Source organism: Phocoena sinus, chromosome 6 (assembly GCF_008692025.1).
Source record: "Phocoena sinus isolate mPhoSin1 chromosome 6, mPhoSin1.pri, whole genome shotgun sequence".
Taxonomy (NCBI): domain Eukaryota; kingdom Metazoa; phylum Chordata; class Mammalia; order Artiodactyla; family Phocoenidae; genus Phocoena; species Phocoena sinus.
In genome coordinates, this window is record NC_045768.1 from 29,381,711 (window position 1) to 29,405,491 (window position 23,781).

General features: G+C 36.8%; 1 pseudogene; it reads left to right on the forward strand.

Moving 5' to 3' along the window:
* The first annotated feature begins 487 nt into the window (after positions 1-487).
* Positions 488-23,270, forward strand: LOC116754974 (annotated as a pseudogene).
* Positions 23,271-23,781: the final 511 nt, after the last annotated feature.

Here is a 23,781-nt window from a genome sequence, read left to right on the forward strand (position 1 = left end):
AGGGAAATTGTGAGGAAATATATACTAAAATATTGACAGTGATTATCTTTGATTGATGGGAAAATGAAAAGTGTTGTTTTCTATTTTTATTCTTGCAATTTAAAATTATAATTTGAGTATATACCCTATGAAAACAGTTTAAACAACATAGGGTGCATAGAGTAGAAATTAAAAATATTTATACTAATACTTGTATCTCTGTACTCAAGCCCAATCTGATTCTTCTTTCAATTAAAACACACTTTTTTAACAGTTTGATTGTCCTATACCTTCACATACATAGTTGTAGGGGAAAGAATGACAAGCTGTGTATATCCTGAGAGGCAGAGAAACAATTTAGCACTATCTTTACATGTGTGATGTGTGATCAGTTTCTTCTTTTTCCTCCAGGTCCCAAAAGGAGGGAAGAAGGGAAAGAAACTCTTGGCTAAAGTGTGCAATTTGATGCATTTTAACATGTGTATACACTTGTAAAATCACTGCTGATATGAAGGTACAGAATATTTTCATCACCAAGTGTTTCTTTGTACCACTTTGCAATCTTTGCACACTGTTACTGTCACTATAGATTGGTTTTCTTTTTCTAAAATATATATAAATAGAATCAGCCATCATAGACAGTTTTATTTCTTGGCTTCTTTAACTTGGCATAATGATTTTAAGATTCATCATTTTTTTTTTATTTTTTATCAGCGGTATGTTCATCTTTACTGCTGAGTCACAATCTTTTGCATGGATATTCCACGTTTTGCTTAGCCATTCACCAGTTGATGAGCATGTGTTGTTTTCAGTTTTTCACTAGTATGAATAAAAGCTACTATCAATATTCTTATTCAGTTCTTTGTGCAGACTGTTTTCATTTCTTTGGGGTAAACCTACGAGTGGAAAGGCTGAATTTCGTGATACGTGAATATTTAACTTTTAAAGAAATCACTAGACAGATTTCCAAAGTGGTTGTACCATTTCATATTCCCACCAGCAGGGTATGAGAAGTTGCTCCCCATTTCACCAACTGTGAACTTAAATCTTTTTAATTTCAGCCATTCTAAGAGTTGTGCCTTAGCATCACATTGTGTTCTTAGATTGTCGTTCCCTCATGATTAATGATGCTGAGAATGTGTGCTTATTAGACATTTGTATATGCTCTTTTGTTAATCATCTGTTCATATCATTTGCCAATTTTTCTATGGGATTGATTCTTTTCTTACTGTTGCGTTTTAAGAGTTCTTTATATATTATGGATACAGGTCCAGTCTTTGTCAGATTTATTAAGAATATTTTATTCCAATCTGTGTCTTGCTATTTATTTTCTTCATGGTATCCTTCAAAGATCAAATGTTTTCAACTATGATAAATTCCAATTTATAACTTATTGTTATTTTATGCTCCTTCCTTTATTTATACTACTATGTAATAAATATTTGACAATGTTAAAATCATGAACATTTTAATAGAAATTTTATAATTTTAGCCTTTATATTTAGATCCATGGCTCATTTTTAGCTTATTTTTGTGTATGGTATGAGGTAAAGTTTGAGGTTCTTTTTTATTCATACAGCTTTCCAATTCTTCAGGCACTAATTGTTTATAAATCTTTCCATTCTCCATTTAGTTACCTTGGAAACTTTAGGGAAAATCAACGAAAGCTACATGGTGATTCTATTGCTTTACTTTTTATTCTGTTCTTTTGATCTAGTATCTATCATTTTGCCAACACCACCTCCTCTTATATACTGTAGCTTTATAATAAGACTTGAAATCAGGTAATATAAGTTCTCCACCCTTTTCTTCTTTCTAAAAATTTCTTTGAGAGACTTCTAGTCTGGACAATACAGTGCAGAACCATTTTTTTCCCTCTGCTCATCATCAAGCACAACTATAAATCCTAGAAATGACACAAGAAACAAACATAAGAGAATTCTAAAGGTAGTAAGAGAAAGGTAGGGAGTTGACCACAGGATTGGAGGAATAGCATTATGTCAGGGGTCTGGTATCCTCCCAACCAATAGAGGAAAGCCATACAGAGGTTTCCTACCTCCAGGTCTCCCAGTTGGGGAATGAGGGCAACCAGGGGGCACTGATAAGACAGACCATTTCCACACATGCTTTCCGCACCAAGAGACACTCCTGGCGGTTCTGGAAAACCTGTTCTGCCTACTTATGCAACATCAACAGAGATCAGGAGTCCAAGCAGTACCAGATAAAGTGAAATAAGATTGCAAGGGCTTTCAAAATTAAATTGCCATTGGAAACACAGCCCCCTCTCCTCAAATACATAATGTTAAAAGACCCAAAAAGATGATATAATGATTTTAAATGTATACACACCAAACAACAGAGACTCAAACTGCATGAAGCAAAAACTGATAGAGCTGAAAGAGAAAAGAGACAAATCTGAACTTATAGTTGGGTACTTCAACCCACCTACCCCCCTCAAAAATGAAAGGAACTCTTAGAAAATCAACAGACACATATAGGATCTGAACAATGCCATCATCCAAAAGAATATATTTTACACATATAGAATATTACACTTAACAACATAAGATTGCAAATTTTTTCAAGTGCCCTTGGGACATTCAACAAGATTGGCCATATCCCAGGCCACAAAATAAATTTCAATGCATTTAAAAGAACTGAAATCATACAAAATGTGTTCTCTAACCATAATCAAATCAAGTTAAAATCAATAAAAGAAAGACAACTGTCAGAGGGTTTTGCATTTTGATTACACTGGTGGTTAAAAGAACCTACACGGGTAATAAAATTGCATATTTTTTATGCAAATGGTTCAAATGTAAATACTTGAGTACAGTGTTAAATAAATGTGAGAGCAGGCATTATTGTCTTGTTTTTAATCTTACAGGAAAAGCATTAAATATTTCAACATCAAGTATATATTAGCCTTATGTTTCTCCTAGGTGACTTACAAATTGAGTCTCTTTCTTGTTTGTTGAGGTTTTTTTTTAATGAATAAGGAGTGTTGAATTTTACCAAATTCTTTTTCTGCATCTATCAAAATGATATTTTTACCTCCTTTGTTAATATGATGAATTAAACTGATTAATTTAAGCATGTTCAAATATCCTTCTATTCCAGGAATTGAACCTATTTGTTCATAAGGTACTACCCTCTTAAATATTGTTGTATTCAATTTGACAATACTGTTAACGATTTTTGTGTTTATGTTTATGTTCATGGTGGATATATGTCTGCAATTTTTTTTTCTAATTTCATTGTCAGGATACATATTTAGAGTTAACTGGTCTCAAAAGGTGTCTCAGAGAGGGAGAGTTCCATCCTCCTCTGCTTTATCTGAAAAACTTTAGGATTGAATGTTTGATGGAACTCTCAGTGAACGCATCTAACCATGAAGAGGTTTTTGTGTTTTTTTTTATAATTAATTCCTTTTTTATTTGTGATATATATATATATATGGGGAAGAGCGAGAGAGGGGGCAGAGAGAGGGGGGAGAGAGAGAGAGAAAAGAGAGAGAGGGAGGTGTGTGCGGAGGTCAAAGATCTGCAATAGTCAGAATTTGAGCTAGAGAAGATCGATGGCTTGGTAACCGTCTGTTGGCGAGAACATAACTCTGCTTTTCCAGCAGCTCCTGGAGCAGGTGCATCCACTGATTCGCTGGAACTGTCCTACAGCAACCTGGAGACGATTAGGCGCAAGTCTTGCTGGGGTGAGGAAACCAACTTCTGGAAGATTCCCGAGCCCATCATCGTAAAAACCAGTCTCCCAGTAGTTTCAAAAGGGCCACAAAATAAACCAGCCCCCCAAATCTCGGCAGCCGAGAGCAGCGAACCAGGCGTGCACGAGGAAGACCGCTGCAAGGGATGCTCAGTCAGAGAAACAAAGAAAATACTGCCAGTAACTACTTCCAGTCCAAGCCGGCCAGCCAGATCCCAGCCAACGACCCCTCTGAAGAGCCTCACACATCACAAGCCGCCGCTTGGCCTCCACGCCCGCCTCAGCAACAACTCTGGCGTCCTGCCCACTCAGGCCCCTGAAAGGCGCCAGCCTCTGCCGTTCAGCCTCCAGCCCTCGACATCGCCCTCACCGAGGCCAAGCGTAAGGAAAGCAGAGACAATTCTGGCTTCTGGCAGCGGCCTCGGTTGGCACAGCTGCCTTGGGGCTTCTGTGAGGCTGCAGGCCTCGGCCCCTCCCCCCACACACACCCGTGACCCGGAAGCCATAGGAGACACAGGCTTCGGGAAGAAACATTCCTTCCCTCTTCCCCAAAGAGCTCACCTCTGGCCGGGCTGCGAGCCCCTCGGAGGCCGGCCCGTGCTCCTTGGAGAGGCCCGCCTCGCTCTCCACGCCAGGGCGGTGTTCCCTTCTGCTCACCTGCCTCGGAGCTTGCCTGCCGTTAGTGCCCACCCGCGACGGTGTGAGCCTCGGTGAGGCTTGGTGGGCTCGGAGCCTCAGCTCTGCCTCAGGGCCTCTGACGGAGTGCGAGCAACTTCCACGTGGCTCAAGCGCAGCATCTCGGCGCCTGGGAATGGTATCCCCAGCTGACGGGCCCCACGTCCTGAGGTAAGCCCTGTGGAAGTACTGGAGGAGGCTTGGAGCAGAGGGCCGGTGCGGCCCGCTCGTGGCTGGTCTGCCTGCGCCTTGAGGACACCGCTCCGCAGTCGGCAGCTCAGTCAGCTGCCGTTTGGGGGTGGGGAGGACGCGCAGCGTCTTCTGTAGCCCTGCCTCAGATTTTCTGAGTCATAAAGACAGCTTTCCCCTTTGTTAATTTTGTACACTGCTTGCCTCATTTCTGTTTTATTGATATATACTTTTATCTTTATTTTTTTCTCATTTCTACTTTTAGTTTCCTTGCGTTTTTTATTTTTGTTACTTATTCAATGCAGAATTTTGGGTCATTAATTTTAGACCTTTAACTTTTTTTTAAATATGAGCACTTTAAGAATTTCCCTCTAATAATTTTCAGTGGCCTCTCAAATTTTTAATTTTTTTTGGCCGCACAGCAAGGCATCATAGTTCCCCCACCAGGGATGGAACTCGTGTCCCCTGCAGTGGAAGCTGGTGAATTCCAGCCACTGGGCTGCTGGAGATTTCCGGCCACTGGGGAATTCCGGCCACTGGGCCGCTGGGGAACTCCCCTGCCTATCCAAATTTTGTATGCTGTATTTTGTGTACCATAAAGTTGAAATTATTCTATAATTTCTACTTTGATTTTTTGTTTGTTTGATGGATGTTTTCGAAGTGGGTTTGATTGAAAATACTTAGTTCTCCTAGATACGGTTATTGATGTCTAATTTAATTATAGTGTGATCAGAGAGAGTTTATTCCATATGATTTCAATTCTATTAAGTCGATTTAGACTTCTAGCGCAGTTTATGGGCCATCTTGGTGAATATAATATGAGTGCTTAAAGAATGTATTCTGATATTATCATATGTAGTATTTTGTAATTATCCATTAGATCTAGGTTGTGCATGCTGATTCCATTAGTTTTTTTGTCTAGCTCAATCAGTTGTTCAAGGGGACTGTTAATTCCACAATCATAGTAGGAGATTTTGTCTAATTCTTTCTTTAATACTGTAGTTTTTGCATCATGTGTTTTGAACGTTGGTTCTCAGGTCATACACACTTATGATTGTTAGATCATCCTGATGAATTTAGCCTTTTACCTTTGTTAAATATCCTGCTTTATCTCTGGCAATAGACTTTTCTTGATGCTTACCTTATCTCGTATTAAAATAGGTAATCCAGGCTTCTTATTCTTAGGGTTTGTATTATATATAATTTCTATACATCTGCTCTCAATCTATCTGAGCTTTACATTTAAATTTCATCTCATATTTAACATACACTTAGGTCCTGCTTTTATTAATTATTCTGTTAATCTCTGCCTTTTAGTTAGAGGGTTTCATCCATAAACATTCTGTCATTATTGATATCATTTGATTTAGGTTCACCATTTTATTGTGAATATCCCCTATATTTCTACCCTTTTCTGATTTTCTAGTTCTTCTTTGAATGAACTTTAGAATTCCATTAGAAATTATCTATTGGATTTTTTTTGTTAGTAGTTGCTCTGGGATTAAGTCTTTACAGTTTATATAGGGTTAATATTTTACTACCTCACATGATATGAAGACCTGCAACCATGTGGATCCATCCATGTGTTACCATAACCTCATCATTCTATGTATGTTAATTATTATCTCGTGCTAAAAATGTTATACACCAAAAAGACACCATTATATTTTTTGCTTTAGTCATGTGTGTGTTAACTACACTAAGAGAAAAATTTATATTTATCAATATATTTATTATTTAATCTGTTCTTTCCAGATGGTACATATTTTCCTCTGGTACTATTTCTTTTTTTCCGACTGCAAGAAATTGTTTTAGCATTTCTTTTAGGTGCAGTGCTGGTGACAAATTTTCTTACTCTTTTATCTGAAAATGTCTTTATTATTGCCTCCATAGTTTCTGATATGGAGTCTATGGTGATATGAATTATTCTTTCCCTGTGTATAATATTCCATTTTCTCTAGCTAATTTTAAGATTTTCTTTTTCTCTTTGATTTTTAGCAAGTTAAGTTTTCTTTGCTGGGATTTAGTTTTATTTATATTATTCCTATTCCAGGTTTACTGAGCCTCTTGTTAGTGTAAAAATACGTCTTCCATACATTTGGAAATTTTTTTGGCCTTTATTTCTTCAGATTCTTTTTGTCTCGTTCTCTCCTGCCAAACCTTCTTGAGTTCATATTACGTGTACTTTATACTTTTGACATGTCCCACAGGTTCCTGAAGCTCTATTAATTTTTCTTTCAAACTTATGTCATGGTGTTCTGAAGACTGCATTATTTCTGTTGATCTACCTTTAAGATTACTGATTCTGTCCTGTATCATCTGCATTCTGCATATCCAAAGAATGTTTTGTTTAGATATGTATTTTTCTTGAATTTCTATTGAGTTTCTATTTATTTTTTTATTCTGCTGAGATTTCCTAGATTTTTATATGAGTGTTTCTTCTTCACACTCCCTCAACACACACACACACACACACACACACACACACACACACACACACACAAACTGCTTTAAAAGTCCGTCTATGATTCCAACATCTGGATAATTTAAGGGTTCAAATCTGTTGATACTTTTTCTTTTAAGAATGAGTAACAATTTTTTCTGGTTCCTCATACAAGATTAATTTTGACTATATCCCACTGATTCTGATATATTTGCATTTGATTATATTCTTAAGAATGGTGTTTTTTTGGTTTTAATAGGCAATCAATTTGGTTACATTTAAATTTCAAACCTTTTATCACATCTCAAATCTCTGTTCAGTTATTTTAGAACCATTGGAAGCTACCTTGAGTCTGCCCTATGCATTTATGGGTTAGGAGCAAGCCAGAGACTCGGGTAGAGCTTATAATTTGGGTCTCCTCCTCTGTGGCTTTCTCCTTTCTGGAAGTCTCCTCTCAGTTTTTAGAAATACAGTTGCTTTGAGATATGTCTTCTGGTTTTTCAGGTCAGGAAGTCTGCAGGATTTCTCTAAGAATTATAGTCACTTCACACATCGAAAATGTTGGTCTAACTTCAAACTAAAAGCCAGGAGAAAAAAACCACATACTCACACAGTACCATTCTTTATTAACAAGTGTCAGTTCAGCTCCTGAATGTACCTTCATTTGATTATTCTCCATTGCCTTCTAGTCATTCCTTTTTTGTAGTTTGTCTGGAGTTTATAGTTGTTTTACACAGGAGGATTGGGTCCAGTAGGAGCTACTCGATCATGCAGGAAGTGATAGGCCTTGTCCTTTTTTTTTATTCTTTCTTATTTTGTACCTCCATGCAAGGAAGCAGGAGAAGAGGAGCCAGAAGCTGCAGGGCTGGGACTAGCGTGGGTTTCCTGCTCCCCAGTGAATGATATGTGTGTTCAATTTTGGGCAATGCTAAGATACATTTGCACAGATATCACAATTTGCATTATGTGTGTGTATGTGTGTATATATATATATATATGTATATATATGAGTTCTGAATCGTATCTTACAACATCTCTTTATAGCTTTTTATCCTCAATATATATTACCTCCTATTCTAAGCAGGATTCATAGAAGGGTTGTAACTTGAATATATTTAAATGCTCAGGAAATAGCAAGGCTTCAAATCAGTCATGTTCTTTGTCTCATGTTTTATTTCTGTTACAACAATTGATAATAAGTTAATGGTTAACTTTATTGAAATTAATGTTACTGTTGCATTATATAATTTTCAAACTTCACTAAGCTCTGCAAATATCTTCAGTGACAGCATATTCTGGATATGTTCAGAAACAATAGCCTGCATTAATTTAGATGTGTAGAATCATCAACAGAAAATTCAAAATTGCTTTTATAAGTATTTGAGGGGAATTAAAAATCTATATATAATCTTTATATTGCCATTTTATTCTTCAGAAATACCATATGCTTACTAATTTAAGATAAAGTAGACACCTTAAACTTGTTTGTAAGGGAAAATACGGTCTGGGTGTCAGTTTCCATGGTGCTTGATTGACTAGTACAAATTAAAGCACATATCTGTTTTAATTAATTACTTGCAATGAATCAATCAAAGATGAATAGGTGAACCGAATAAATTTTGCTAAATATATTGCCATGGGTATGTCATTAGGAAAAAATTCATAGCTATCATAAAAAAAGTACTGGTTCAAATTCCAACATGCTAATTGTGGCATTAAATATTCTAGATACATGCTCATTTTCAATTCTTGGGTGATACAGTGAGGCAACTCCCTAAAATTTGAAAATGAGGGAATTAATTTTTACTGACCTCTGACAGTTAAACAGGGAACAAACATTTAATAGGGGAATTTGGTAAATTCTTAAATCACAGACTTTTATAGTAAGTTTTAAGAAAAGTTTACGGATTTCTCCTAGTCAAGTTATCTGAGTGTAGCTTAAGGCCAGGTTGCTCTGTAGAAGCAAGACAAATTTAGGCCACAAAAAATGACATTAGTACTCACAGAGGGAAGATTAAAGATAGCCAGAGAAGATAAAATAACCCAAAGGAAAAGGAGTCTATTTAATAAATATTGAAATATTCTAATAAATATTGAAAATAAATGTTTTTAATTGCATTGAAATTGCAGTGTTCAGTGCATATTGAACATGGTCAATGTGCAATCAGAAATTCAAAGAAACTATAATCGCTTTGATTCTTATGTAACTGGGCAATAAGAAGTAAAACAGATAATAACTGATATGTCTATATTAAGTGCTCACTACGTTTCAGGCTTCACATGCATTATCTCTTTGAATGCTAATGGCAGTGCGTTTAAGTTCAATAGCTCTGTATAAGTTAATAAATTGAATTTCTGTCGTCTACTCTGGTATTGTATACATCTATTAGTTTATATTTGTTAGATTAGGCATGTAAGGACAGATTTTTTTCTGGGCATTGAGCAGCAAGCCTGAACTTTCAAATAACTTTTATATTAGTGAACACGTCCAAACTAGTTGAGATAATATTTAGTGTTGCTATTTAAATTCATCATTCTATCCCTTGTTCTTTAATTGAGTGACATTGAAGTTCATGTAAAAAATATATACAAGATATATAAAGCTTAAAATTGTGTATTACTAGCATGCACAGTACGTAAATCTAGAATCATGATTATAAGAAAATATAATTTGCCATTCACAGAATAAGCTAAATGGTGAGTTATAGAACAGCAATAATAGCTAACATCATCAGCAGTACCGTACGGAATAAGCAAATTGAAATTAGTGGAGGACAGAGAATGTCACACTGTTGGAGCAGGGAACACAATGAGAAGAAAACATAAGACAAAACTGAACATGTTCTGAGCAGTTAGCCCAAGAAAGGGATTATGATATGCAAGGGGGCAAGCTTAACTGGTTCATGATGAGAGATAGAGAAAAAGAGTTTGACTAGAAAAAAGGGTGAGATTCTGGGCATTGTATTCAGGTTAAAGACTTATTTCCTTTAGCAAAGACAAATTATTTTACTTTCTGGGTAAATTTAGGATTAATTTTTGTCATAAGCAATGAAGAATTTTCCAATTAGTGGAATATATCAATACTATACCAGACACAGATTTTTTATTCATGTATAAGGAAGAAGCTTACCTGTATTTTTATATGGATTCTGCTAGAAGCAGTACAAACTTCTGTTACTGCTGCTAGATAATTTAAAAATTATCAGTGATATTTCATATTTTATGTATATGCAGATGTGTCTGTTTATGCACTCTAAGAGAGATTGATTTGTCCCAGGTCACACACTTATCCAGGATTCATATTGAGAGTTTCTGACCTTTGTCTGCTTTCCACTCCCTTATAATGCACTTGCAGTGTTAGGTTGGGTGGTCCTTGATTAGGAGTTAAGGTATATGTCCCTTCCAGGCTTGAATTCTTAATTTTTATATATATCCTGACAGAGGGCTTTAGTATTCATAAGATAATTTTGTCATCTGCAGTGAGCAGGTGATATTATTTCTAATCCTTTGAATATTTGAGAAAACTTTGTTTTCTTCATGCAGGAAAAATATAGTTGGATTTACATTATTGGTTTGTAATATATTCATATCAAATTTTATTAACATTATTTAGTTATTTCATCTTATTTTTGACTTTAGTGTTGAATTTAATGTTATAGAGGCAAATTCTGAAGCCAGTTTAACAGCTGTTGTTTTTTTGCTTGTGACTTGTTAGGACATCTTTAGTGATACTGTTGGTTGTTTGGTTGTTTGCTTTGTGGGGTTTTTTTGGTCTTTTTTTTTTTTTTTTTTTTACTATTTATTTATTTGCCTTCATGAGTCTTAGTTGCAGCACGTGAGCTCTTTTAGTTTTGGCAAGTGGGATCTAGTTCCCTGGCCAGGGATCAAACCTGGGCCCCCTGCATTGGGAGCAGGGAGTCTTAACCACTGGACCACGAAGAGAAGTCCCGACCTTGCTTTGTTTTTTTTGTTTTGTTTTTTTTCTTGTGTTTATTTGTTTTGTTGATTTTGCCCTCTTTTCTCCTTAAGATTCTAGTGCTTGTATTAAGCCCTCATAAATTTCAGGACAAGTTTCAGTTGGTGCGCAAGTGCAAGTGGATACATTCTTTTCTTGCATTTAGAGTTCTGCCATGAAATCATCCTGGTAAACAAAAAGCCCACAAAAAATATTGTTTTAAAATTCCTTGATATATAGCAACATTTATATCCCTGTTTTGTTTACTATGTGTACATCTTTATTCAGTAACCTTGATATCTGAAACTGAAACTGAAATTTTGTCTTCCAAGCCCAGGACAGTCTTGCAGTTTGTCTTCAAGGATTCTGTCACAATTTGTGCACACTAATAGAGGTATCTAACATATGTGTATTAAATTAAGTAAAACAGGGAATTCCTGGTGGTCCAGTGGTTAGGACTCTGCATTTTCACTGCCGAGGGCCCGGGTTCGATCCCTGGTCTGGTCAGGGAACTAAGATCCCACAAGCCATGTGGCATGGCCAAAAAAACCGCTCCAAAACAAAGAAAACGATATTAAGTAATACAGACCTTTCTGAAATTAAATTGTTTGCAGTTAACATATGGATTCTTTGCACTTTGTCCCAAATAGAAAGTTGTTGATAATCAGGAATTATACCAAATCATTTTAAATATCTCTAGAGCATTGTTCTTAATTAATCTATTTGTGTACCTATTCATGCATACATCATCTAATTTAAAATAAATAAAAATGTAAAAATATTTTTAAATACATCAGGAATTGTGGTATTGAGAGACATTAGCTGAATCTTTGGTGATTCAAAGTGAGAGAGGAATAGAAGGTAGGCAGAGATTTAATAGTAAGTTTTTAACAGAGGTGCAAGTAAAGAATTATGGGGCTTGCCTGGTGGCGCAGTGGTTGAGAGTCTGCCTGCTGATGCAGGGGACACGGGTTCGAGCCCTGGTCCGGGAAGATCCCACATGCTGCGGAGCGGCTGGGCCTGTGAGCCATGGCCGCTGAGCCTGCGCGTCCGGAGCCTGTGCTTTGCAACGGGAGAGGCCACAACAACGAGAGGCCCGCGTACAGGGGAAAAAAAAAAAAAAAAAAAAAGAATTATGGATGCCTAGAGGAGGAATTGTCATTTGCTTGAAATGAGCAGTTGTTTGCATGTCTCAAATACTATTTTAACTTTAATATTCCCCAAGCAAAAGAGTCTTCATAGGAAATCCATATAATCCATTTACCTACTATAGAACTCACTAGTGATTTTTATTTGTATGCCTCAATTAATGATTTAGGTTAATTTCTATAATCTAAGTGATCTATATTTTTGGTTGAGAATAAAGAAAAATGATGTATGTGTTATTTTAATTTTTTTAAACTGAAATAAATTTTCACATAATGCTATAGAGGAGGAATGTATATATTAAAAGCTTCTTCCTTCAGAATAAATTCTCCTATAAAGAGGAGAGGGAAGGAAAGGAGGAAATATTTTCTTCTTTTCTTATTTTAGGTCCTCAATCTAGTCATAGTAACCTGGTCTTCTTACAAGATGCTATTGTTTATATGTAGGCAGAAGTATCATCTTTTTTTTTTTTTTTTTACATTTTATTTATTTATTTATTTATGGCTGCGTTGGGTCTTCGTTGCTGCGCGTGGGCTTTCTCTAGTTGCCGCGAGCAAGGGCTACTCTTCATTGCAGTGTGTGGGCTTCTCATTGTGGTGGCTTCTCTTGTTGCAGAGCACGGGCTCTAGGCGTGTGGGCTGCAGTAGTTGCAGCACCTGAGCTCAGTAGTTGTGGCTTGCAGGCTTATTGCTCCGCGGCATGCAGGATCTTCTCAGACCAGGGATCAAACCTGTGTCCCCTGCATTGGCAGGTGGATACTTAACTACTGCGCCACCAGGGATGTCCCAGAAGTATCATCTTATTGGTAGTAATAACTCAGAATATAATGCAAATGCACGTGTTTATTACTTTATACATTTTTCTCATTTCTTTAATCATTTGTTATCATCAGTTTATGTAAGAAATCACATTAAAGTGTATGATGAATATAAACCTAGATGCTTTCTCTTGTCCCTAATACATTAAGCCAGATAGTTAAGATAAAATATGTATGCCGACTAGAATTCAATGAAAAACAAACTATTAAAAAATGATATATAGTACTTGAATGGATGTTCTGAACCCCAATTTCTGTTGTGGGAATGTCTCCCCACAACAAGCAATGCTCTGACACCAGCTGGGTGTCCTACAATACAGCTCAATTCTGACATTGCGTCCCAGAGATAGCATCAGATCCCACTGGTTAAAGACTGCCCCCCAGGTTGTCACTCATCCTGACCAATCAACTATAAATCAGAGGTTCCCACAACTCCCTCCTTGGAGCGATTAATTTGCTAGAGTGGCACGTGGAACTCAGAAACATTTTACTTACTAGGTCTTCGGTTTATTATAAAAGAATATAATTCAGAAGCAGATAGATGAAAGAGATGCATAGGGCAAGGTATGTGGGAAAGAATGCAGAGCTTCTATGCCCTCTCAGAGAGCATCATTCTCCCCAAATCTCCAAGTGTTCACCAACCCTGAGATTCTCAAAACCCAGTCCTTTTGGGTTTTTATGGAGACTTCATTGCATAGACATTTTTTATTAAATCACTGGCCATTGGCAATTGATTCAACCTCCAGCCCCTTTCCCCTCCCAAGAGATGGGGGTGGTGGTGGGGAGACTGAAAGTCCAAGCCCTCTGACCACGTGGTCTTCTGTCCTGGCAACCAGCCCCATCCTCATTAACATAACTAAAGACGCCTTTCTGGCTCTCATCACTTAGGAAACAGGAGTTTTAGGAGCTCTGTGCCAGAAATGGGGCTGAAAGCCAAGTATATTTTTCTTACTGTAAATCACAATATCACAGTACTGTTTCAGCATTCTGGCTACGGATGTGTTGTAGTAAGAGCATGTGTCAGGAGCTAGGCAAACTGTGATTTAAAGTTATTTTACTTCTGTGACCTTTAGCTTTCTTATTTGTGAAGAGTACCTTTCTGAATATGCTGTTGTATTGATTAAAAACATTAAAAATAAAGTGATTAGGAGAATGAATTAGTAGTATTACAGATGCTTCAATTATAGAGCAAGGCCAAATCCACTGAGAAAAATGTACTTTTAGACGTTAAAAAAAGTATTTATAGATAATTGGTACTAATTACTTGTTCCCTTCTGGAGCATTTTTAAAGCTTTTGTGGAGTCAGTTAACTTGTATTTGTTTAGATGGGACTCTTGTCACGAAAAGAAAAATCTACTGTAAATAGTGCAACTAACTTCCTAGGCTTCCATGCTTCCCTTTTGGAAAATCTGAGCCAAATCTGTCACTCATTTCTGGCAGCTATAAAGGATATTAGGTTATGGTTTATAACCTAATAAGCCAGGCAGGTTTATGCCTGAAGCTTCACTCCTGGCATCATCTGCTAATCCTCTGTGGTGGTGGGATTTTACGTCACACAGACTCTGCTCCAATTCAGCTGTGCCGTTTAGCAGCTGTGTGAACTTGTTACCTCATTTCCGTAGGTCTGAATTTTCTATGTGGTAAAATAGGGTTAACAATACCTACTTGAAGAGATTTGTGAGGATTAAAATATATGATGCATACAGAGTACATGGTAAAGTGTCTAAAAGTCCTCAATAATTAGGTAATTATTACTGTAACCAAGCAAAGGTTTGCTGCTCAGCAGGCACGGAAGCCAATACCATGGCACCAGCTTTTGAGAAAAGGAAAAGCTTTATTTTGAGGTCAACCAGCAAGGAGATGGGGAGGCAGGGCTGAAATCTGTCTCCCTTATCTGACTTTCGGTCAAACTTTCATGATTTAGGGCAAGAGGGTTGAGATGCGGAAGCACTGGCAGGGCAGGTTTCCATTGCAGGGCTTGGGAACTCGGCCATTTATGGTAAAGTATGGTAATAGGGCTTCAGTACTGGATCTTTCTGGACAACAGACCCTTTCCTTGTGAAAGGATTCCCTGCGTTCAGTTTCCAGTCTGTCATGGTCCTTTTGTTCCATGGAGGGGAGAAACGTTGGTTCAGGGTGTTGTATGAGGTCAAAATTTTCTCCTCTGAGCGTGCTTTGGCTGCATGACTCGTGGTTTCATTCTGTTGCCTCTGAAAATCAACTCATTATCTTGTTAGAAACAGGATGGGGCCAGTTTTGGGCTAGCTTTGTGCTTATATACAATAATTATATATATTTTAGTGACCTATTACTTTATATCCGTATACTTATTTTTGTGTAAAAAACCCTATTTTCAAGAACTAGATAGGACATAAATGAATAAATAAACTCAATGTTACAATGATTTTATTTCCTTCACTTTGTTGTTACTCATAATTTTAAATAAAGTTAGTCATTTCTCTTTTACCCTCCCTATATTAATGTTCCTAATTTCAGATAAAAACATCGGAGATCAGTTATTTAGCTCAGCATCCAAGCCTTCCCTGATCCCTCTGCTCTCTAAACTTGAATAAGGCAAAAATTTCCTTTTCTTTTCCTTCTAAGTATTGAAAGCTAAGTCTCTGAATGAAAGGAAATAGAAACTAAATGAAAAGCCAAACTAATTTTACTTAAGCAGTTACAGCTTTCACCGTGAATGATTTGGAATCTTCAGTGTTACTTAGTGAATGTAATTACATGTATTTGTCTCGTTGAGAATTATATTGTGACATATGCATGGTAAGCAGGACTGCTATTATATAAATTACACAAGATTTATTGCTCAGAGTCGCAGAGTACAAAATGAAAGCCTGTTTGAAGTTTTCTTGACAAAAGTATTTTCATTGTTTAAAGAAACCTTATGTATGTAAGTTACTAACCAATAAGACTAATCATAATCTCATTAATATTTATACATTATTTGAGTTCAGTGATAGAAATGCCTAAAATGGCTAGTAAGTGGAATGGGAGGGAAAAATGGGTTGGTATTCTGAAGAGCAGGACAGGGTTCAAAGTTCACTGGTGGCAAAATATAATTATGATATACTTTCCCCTCCTTTTATTTCCCTAGGTGTTTTAGCTCATCTATTTTTTTCCAGCATACACTTACATTTCTTCTTATTGCATTTTTCTTGTTAGGATTACATTTCCCTTCAGGTGATGCTTCAGTATTATTCCTTTTTTCTTGAAATGGCAACTTGGTATGCAAACAGAATGAGAGGAATTTCATGGGGTGGTGGTGAATTGAGAAAAATGATTTGGGTTACAGTAGACACATAAGGAAAAAAATTCTGCTCAGTTCAACGTTTGGTAGAAACCCTAGGGTATATAACTCAGGAAAAAGGCAGTGGTGAAGGGAGGTCTCTATGGTCTTTCAACTGATATTTTCCTCCAGCGGTTAAATATGTGCCATCACTATTCACCAATGACACAGTTGGTTCTATAATTATTTGAAGAATATCCAGAATTCAGGTAAGCAGTGAGCAGTACTTTTATATTTGTTTAAACTAATATCATGAATAAAGATAAAAAAACATTTTCTGTTTTGTTTTACTCCCAAATAGTTTAAATGAGTAATTGAGAGTCAATAAATATTTAACTAACAGTAAGATATTATCATGAAACTGAGTTTACCTATCCACTTTAGCTAGTAAATTCTTTTTTTTTTTGGTACGCGGAACTCTCACCGTTGTGGCCTCTCCCGTTGCGGAGCACAGGCTCCGGACGCACAGGCTCAGCGGCCACGGCTCACGGGCCCAGCCGCTCCACGGCATGTGGGATCTTCCCGGACCGGGGCACGAACCCGTGTCTCCTGCATAGGCAGGCGGACTCTCAACCACTGCGCCACCAGGGAAGCCCGCTAGTAAATTCTTGAGTTCATTCATCCCATACAAATTCAGTTTTATCTCCATATTTTAATAAGTGGGTAGCTTTAGGATATCTAGTGCTTAGAGGAAAGACTTTCATTTTTAATATTACTTTAGAATAGAAAGTAGATTCTAACTATGTACAGAGAAACTGTCAGTTCCTGAAAAATCCTCTGGAATAGGGTCAATGTTATTTCCACAGTTGAAGCTTTAATTGCTGCTTTGTTTGTCATTTAACCTATTTTGTTAGTAAAACTCACTGTATGTAAGAGTTGAATGATTATAACATTTTACTATTCTCTATTTCATCGTCATAGGAACTCTATGATCCAGGTAGGCCAGTAATATTATTTCTACATTTAATATGAGCAAAGATTATCTTACTAGCCCACTAGCATAAATCTAAAATGTTGGTAGGCTATAAATAAAACATAGGTCTTACGACATCAAATGGTATGTATGTCTTTCCTAGCAAAACATACTTTGTCTATTACTAGGAATTAGTTTTTATTTTAGAAGACAAATTTCTCAGTACTGTGTTCAAGCAATCAATTTATGGTTGAATTTGTACATGTTCTGCAAACCAGTTGGAATTATATCAAATGATCACTTGTAAATGTGAAATTATTTTTTAAAAGGTTCACCTTTTTTATTTTGCCACTTACTAGCTACATGACTTTGAACATGTTACTTAACAGCTCAGTCTCAGTTTTCCCATCTAAAAAAAAAAAAAGGAAGTAATAATTTTACCAATCTCAGTTGCTTTGTAGGTTACATGAACCAATATGTTTAAAATATTTAGCATAGGGCCTGACACACAGTAAGTGCTATATAAATGTTAGCTGTTATTAATATCATCATTATCACTAATCCTTTTTAAAGTATGGTATCAATGCTTGGATGAAGAATAAAGGTTGCCAGTGGGTTTACATTGTCTTTTAAGACAAAGGATAAATGACGAAGTTATGTAGGAAGTGAACAAAATTGGTTCCAGGAAGAAAGGAATAAGAAAAATTATAATTAAGGATTAAATCTAGACCTCAGCTTTCTGTCAGTAAATCAAAAGTAGGAAACATAAATTGCATGTTTATTGATAACTGAAAAATGGAACAAAGTCTAGATTTAGAATATAGCTATAAAAGAAATTATATAAATATAATATTATATTTAATATAATTAAATATTAATTTAAATATTAAAGATTTTCCTATGTATGTTTAATATTGGTTGTCTTCAAATGTCACCCAAAGATGAGCAATTATTAATTGGGAAATTAATAAGAAAATAATTACTCAACATGGTACTCAAACACTGATCCTCATTCTCATTATGATGTAGCTAGAGAAATAGAAAGTGATATAGTTGATCTTAAATCTATAGAATAAAGATTAGCACAGTTAGTTGAATTTGAAAATGAATAAGGGGGATTACAGACTTCAGTGTTTAGAATGCAGTCATAATCACAGTTGTGGCTTTTTTCAGCTGCAGCTGCAAAGTGGCCTTGAAGGTTTATTTCTTGGGTGCGTTGCAGTGATAACCAAAATTCACAGTACATTAAGTTCTGTGGCAATACTTGGATTAGGACTGAACCTTTGCAACTTCGGCAGTTTTGGGGAAAGGACATTAGAGCTACTGTCTGCAACTGTTCAAGAAATTCCCAGCTTAAGGAGCAGTATAGAAGAACCTAGGTGAATGAAGAAGAGTTACAATAAAGAAAATAATTAAAGTTAAGCAGAACTCAGTAGGGAATCTCAAATTATAAAAAACAGAATTGTACATGAAGAATTCTTAACCCTGAGTTTCCAGAACAAAAAAATCTTGGTTCTAGATATGGGTTGGTTTAACAGTTAATTTATTTTTCAGATATTTTCTCTAAAAATTCCAGAGAGATCTCTAGGGATGTGGGTACAATGGATTTTCTCTGAGAGTTGCACATGTACCTCCTCTAGAGTTCAAGAAAATACCTTGTATTCCTATCTATTGATTTATGATTTTCCCAATTTTGATTCCTTCTCTAGTGACCAGATCGAATATTTTAGTGATATTATTCAGAGTTCTGGTAAATTTTTAACTATGACATACAGAACTCTGTGAACTTTGTATGTTCCTCTTATGAATTAAAGTGAGACATAAGTAGGGCAGAGAACAGCATTCCAGTATTCTGTGGATGGGGGTGACCAGGTTGTCTAGGTTTATATATAGTGTTTAATCTTCTTCTTCCAAATTTTGATAGTTTTAATAAAGAGAAGTCTGTCTGTCTTGCTGTAATCTTATCTCTGACATTGACACTGTAGCAAGAGGTCTGTGAATCTTTAAGAAAACTTTCTGAGATACTGAGAACATAATATTGGTTGGAATGAACAAATAGAAAAAACCCTACAGTTTCCCTTGAAAAATATTTCTTTAACTTGTGGCCACATAGAATGTTCCAGCTGTGGTAAAGGTGGCCTGAAAAATATATGTTTTAAAAAGGAGGACTTTAAGATAGTATAAGAAAGTACAATTTTTATATTCAAGAAGTTAATTAATATTTTTCAGAAGTATTTGCCTTCATTACACATTATTTCTCTAGATGTGTACTCAAAGGTAAAAAACATTTTTGGTTCTTGTTCTCCATCTGCACATGGCTTTGGTAACATTTTAGTAATTTATGTTTTCCTTATCATGAGTGAGATTGAAAACTTTCCTTCAGTAACTCTACTGTCTTTAGTTCCAGTTTTCCATATATTTCCAGTTGATCAATTGATTTAAGAAGTTCGCCACCTCTCCAAACAAATGGATTTTCAGATGTATCAATGTGTATGGCATCAATTTCCCAGACAATATCAGACATGGAAGATACACAAAGCATGTTTAGCAATCGATGCACACATATACACATAATCATATATTTATATCTATTATGCATATATATGTATATTTTACACATAATTCAACAGAGTAAATATTCCTTACTGTATAGGTGTTTTCTTTATAAATCTTGACTAAACACTTACACTTAGCTGCATTCAAAACCATTTATAATTGTTCTTTCACATTGGTTGTTGGAACATTATATTGGTCTGTGGAAGGGCATATGTATTTCATACACATGGCTCATTTTTCTCTTTATCTATTAATAACAAGTACAAAGATATAAACCCAATCACATTAATAGTACAAATTCCATTAAAATAATTATTTATTCATCATGCATTCTTGTCTATGCCTGTGACCATTCATTACTGGAAAGGAAGGAGTTAGCATTAGGCCTGTAATCTCTTTATCTTCTATTTGGAATACCCAGAAAAGAGAGATAAATGAGTTCTAAAATCCACCTGAATCATTCTGATTACCAAAATTCTGATAAACACACTAATAGGGCTTAGTAGAAGGAATGACCTTTCCTATGAAATGCTCTTAGCAGTATGCATCTGTCTGCATATTTGTTACCTGCCAAACTTTGAAATCCTTCTGGGTTAGGAAGGAGAAGAAGCATTAGCAAGTATGCTGTTATTGCTCAGCCTGTGGGTGACCCATATATCTGAGCTAGAGAAACCCCACCATGGTGGGAAGTATGAGTCCAAAGAAGTGATACATAGAAATAGGGGAAATTGTGGCAAACAGAGGATGCTTACTAGTGAATCATGATCTCAAGTAAGAATACAATCAAGGGCTTCCCTGGTGGCGCAGTGGTTGAGAGTCCGCCTGCCAATGCAGGGGACACGGGTTTGTGCCCCGGTCCGGGAAGATCTCACATGCCACGGAGCAGCTGGGCCCGTGAGCCATGGCCGCTGAACCTGCGCGTCCGGAGCCTGTGCTCCGCAACGGGAGAGGCCACAGCAGTGAGAGGCCCACATACCGGTAAAAAAACAAAAAGCAAATAAACAAACCAAAAAAAAAGAATACAATCAAATTATTTCCACAGGAGTACCTCAGAGCAAGAAAAGAAGACCATTAGCTATCTCTGTCAAATCTAGCGTTCAGTAATGGCAGATGGCTCGGAGAAACCTCTGGATATGTTTTCTCCAGAAAAGCAGAATTGGACTCTTGATGATTTATGGGCTTTGCCCCAAAACTCCGCCTAGATAATTTGGTGAAAAGCTGTGACACAGTACCCTTGATAATTCAACTTATCACTAGCCACCTACTACCATTTGATTCATGGTTTATAGTCTATATTTACCATTCTGGTTATTTTTCTGATTACCTGAGAAAAATACTACCAATGAATCATAGAGGGTGAAGAATGCTGAACAGCAGAGCTTCTGTCACTCTGTGTGGCTGTTAATCAGAGTGATGCATTGCTAAGACAGCTGCCTGGGTGTGACAGAAAGCAGATTGCTTCTACCATCCCAGCATGTCAGAAATTTATTCGCTACTTTGAATATATAGAATGTCAATGTCAACAGAATGCATTTAAAGAAGGTACAAATGGAACCTGAAGAGCCTCAAGGGAGTTTGCATGTTATATGGTGTCCTAATTTTACCAATAATACCCCTCTGGAGATATGTAAGGAATATTTATGTGAGACCTTATATCACACTCAGATGGGGATATACTAGGGGATTGAATATACCTAAGTGACAGTTTCACAGGGCACATAATGTTTTAGGGTGCAAGTAGTTTCCAAAATTGCACAAAAACAATAAAATATCAATAGTGGTAATGTATATTGTGGCTTAATCAGAACTGGCCATGCAGCCTAAGATAATCTGTGAAAGGTTTAGGGAGTTGGTCTTGGAATTCTGAGTGTGGCCAAAATAACACTACTAAAGCTTTGTCATTAGGTGCCAAAGACTTGCTAACCCAAATTAGGAATACTAGCGAGAACCAGAGGGATCTCTATCGAAGGAGAATGACCATGGCTGGAATCAACCTGGAAGATTTAATAAAGGTATAAGCAAATGGACAAATTGAATGATAATTCTCATGGAAAGTCATTACCGATGTTGGGAGAAGTCTTGTACTTTCATAGAAAGGACTAGTGGATATTCTAATATTTATTAGAATTCAGTATTTTTAAAGGTCAGTGGCTGAGAGTGCTAGAAGGGGAAACAGGAGGTTGTATTGATGGGATCTGTTGCAAGTCTAAATTAAGACATGTTGTCCATGGAAAATGTGGCAAATATTGTTCTTTAATGCCCTGGGTCACAAAATAGCATGGAACTTTTCTTCTGTATGATGAGTTGATTGGGATTGGGTAGATCAAAGAATGGCACGTTTCACTGTTACAATATTACATAATGTCACTTGGAAGCCGGTACCTGTAAAACCTGTATGAGGATATGTGGAATATGGTTATAACCACAAAGCAGATCAAATCCAGAATTTACTGAAATATCAATGTACTAGTCAGTGAGGGAAGTGATATATAAGAAAATAATTTCTTTTGGAAAGAATAATTATACTATATATATTTTTCTTTTAATGAAACCACTGGAGAAAGGGCAGTAAGACCTGTAAACTCCAGTATACAGGTGAAGACACATTGTACCTAGAGGGAGGATTAAAAATAACCTTTCTATTCAATGGAGAGAAGAAGGAAACCATCTGTGTTCATATCATTAGACATCTCCTACAATTGGGGAAAGGTTAGGATCTGTGAAAAAGCCCAATCCCTGAGACCCAGGGAGATAATGTTTTTTAAACCTGTTTGCCATTACCATCTTAGCAAATCTGAAGCAACTGTCAAGAGCTTAGCTGAGCCTGATAGAGTTGAACTGCCAAGAGTCAGAGTGGGCAACTGAGACAACAAGCCAGAACGAAAGTAACAGTGAAGTCCTTAATCAGTTACTGCAATAGTATAGAAAGAGGTTAAACTGGAGAAAACATCAAAACCTCCCTGCTCCATGTCCCCATGTGGAATGGCTCACTTGCTGATAAGATGAATCAGCACAGATATGGTGGTCATCTCACTGTAGTGGTGGGGAACCTGAACAAACACTGCCTGAGTTTAATGAACCTAGATGCTGGAAGAGAGCTAGAGAGAAGGGCTAGAAGTGGACAAGTACTGAGTCAGAGTAGTGTCTTTAACATCTCCCTTCTTTCCCCAATGTAGAGGTCTCGACAGAGGCCTGAGGAAGGCATTTGCCAAATGGCCCGGGTAAAGAGGTTTCTAAATGGAGACCCCTGGGCTAGGAATGCAGCTTTGTGTAAGAGCCTGGTCAACAAGGAGGTCCTGAATTGTTGACTGTAACTCCCTTCAGACATTACAGGGCATTGGCTGTGTACCACGTCTTGTGTGGGGAGGGCAGCTTTCCCCCATGAGGCCTGCAGGTAAAGCCTTTGTAAATGCCTATGACTGAGCTTGAAAAATCACTCATAGGCTTTTGGGCCAGGAGACAAACTCCTCACTAACAAGAAATGGCAGTCTACTACTAGTAGAAGGACAATCGTGTGAAGAGAGACCTCTTCCGGGACACATGTACAAAGTGAAAGCCGAATGTGGAGCAAAAATATGAGAAAAACTCTCTAGGAACCTAGCCCTTGCCTTAAACACAAGGTAAAACTAGAAGAATTTGAAGACATTGGTGCAATAATGATAACCAGAGCAACAACAAAACCCAAATGTAGCCCAGCTTCTGACTAGTTTTACCAGCCTACATACTAATGACTTAGCACAAGAACAGGCATGCCCATTTTCAGAGGTAATTACTATTTACGTTTTTACTGTATTAATCATCATGTTTGACCTCTAATTAAAAATAAGGCAAATGAAATAAAGCAAGAAAAAGCAAGCTACTGTCAATAGACAAAGCAATGAACAGAATGAAACTGAGGTAACCCGTATGTTAATACTAGCAGACAGAGAATATTAAATATCCATGACTGATATCTTTAAAAATCTGCTAAAATAGGAAGACAGCATGCACTAACAAGTGGGGAACCTCAGCAGAGAGGGGAAGACCATAAGAAACATTCAATTGGAGATGCTATAAAGAACAGGACAAAAAGATGATGAGTATGTTTGGT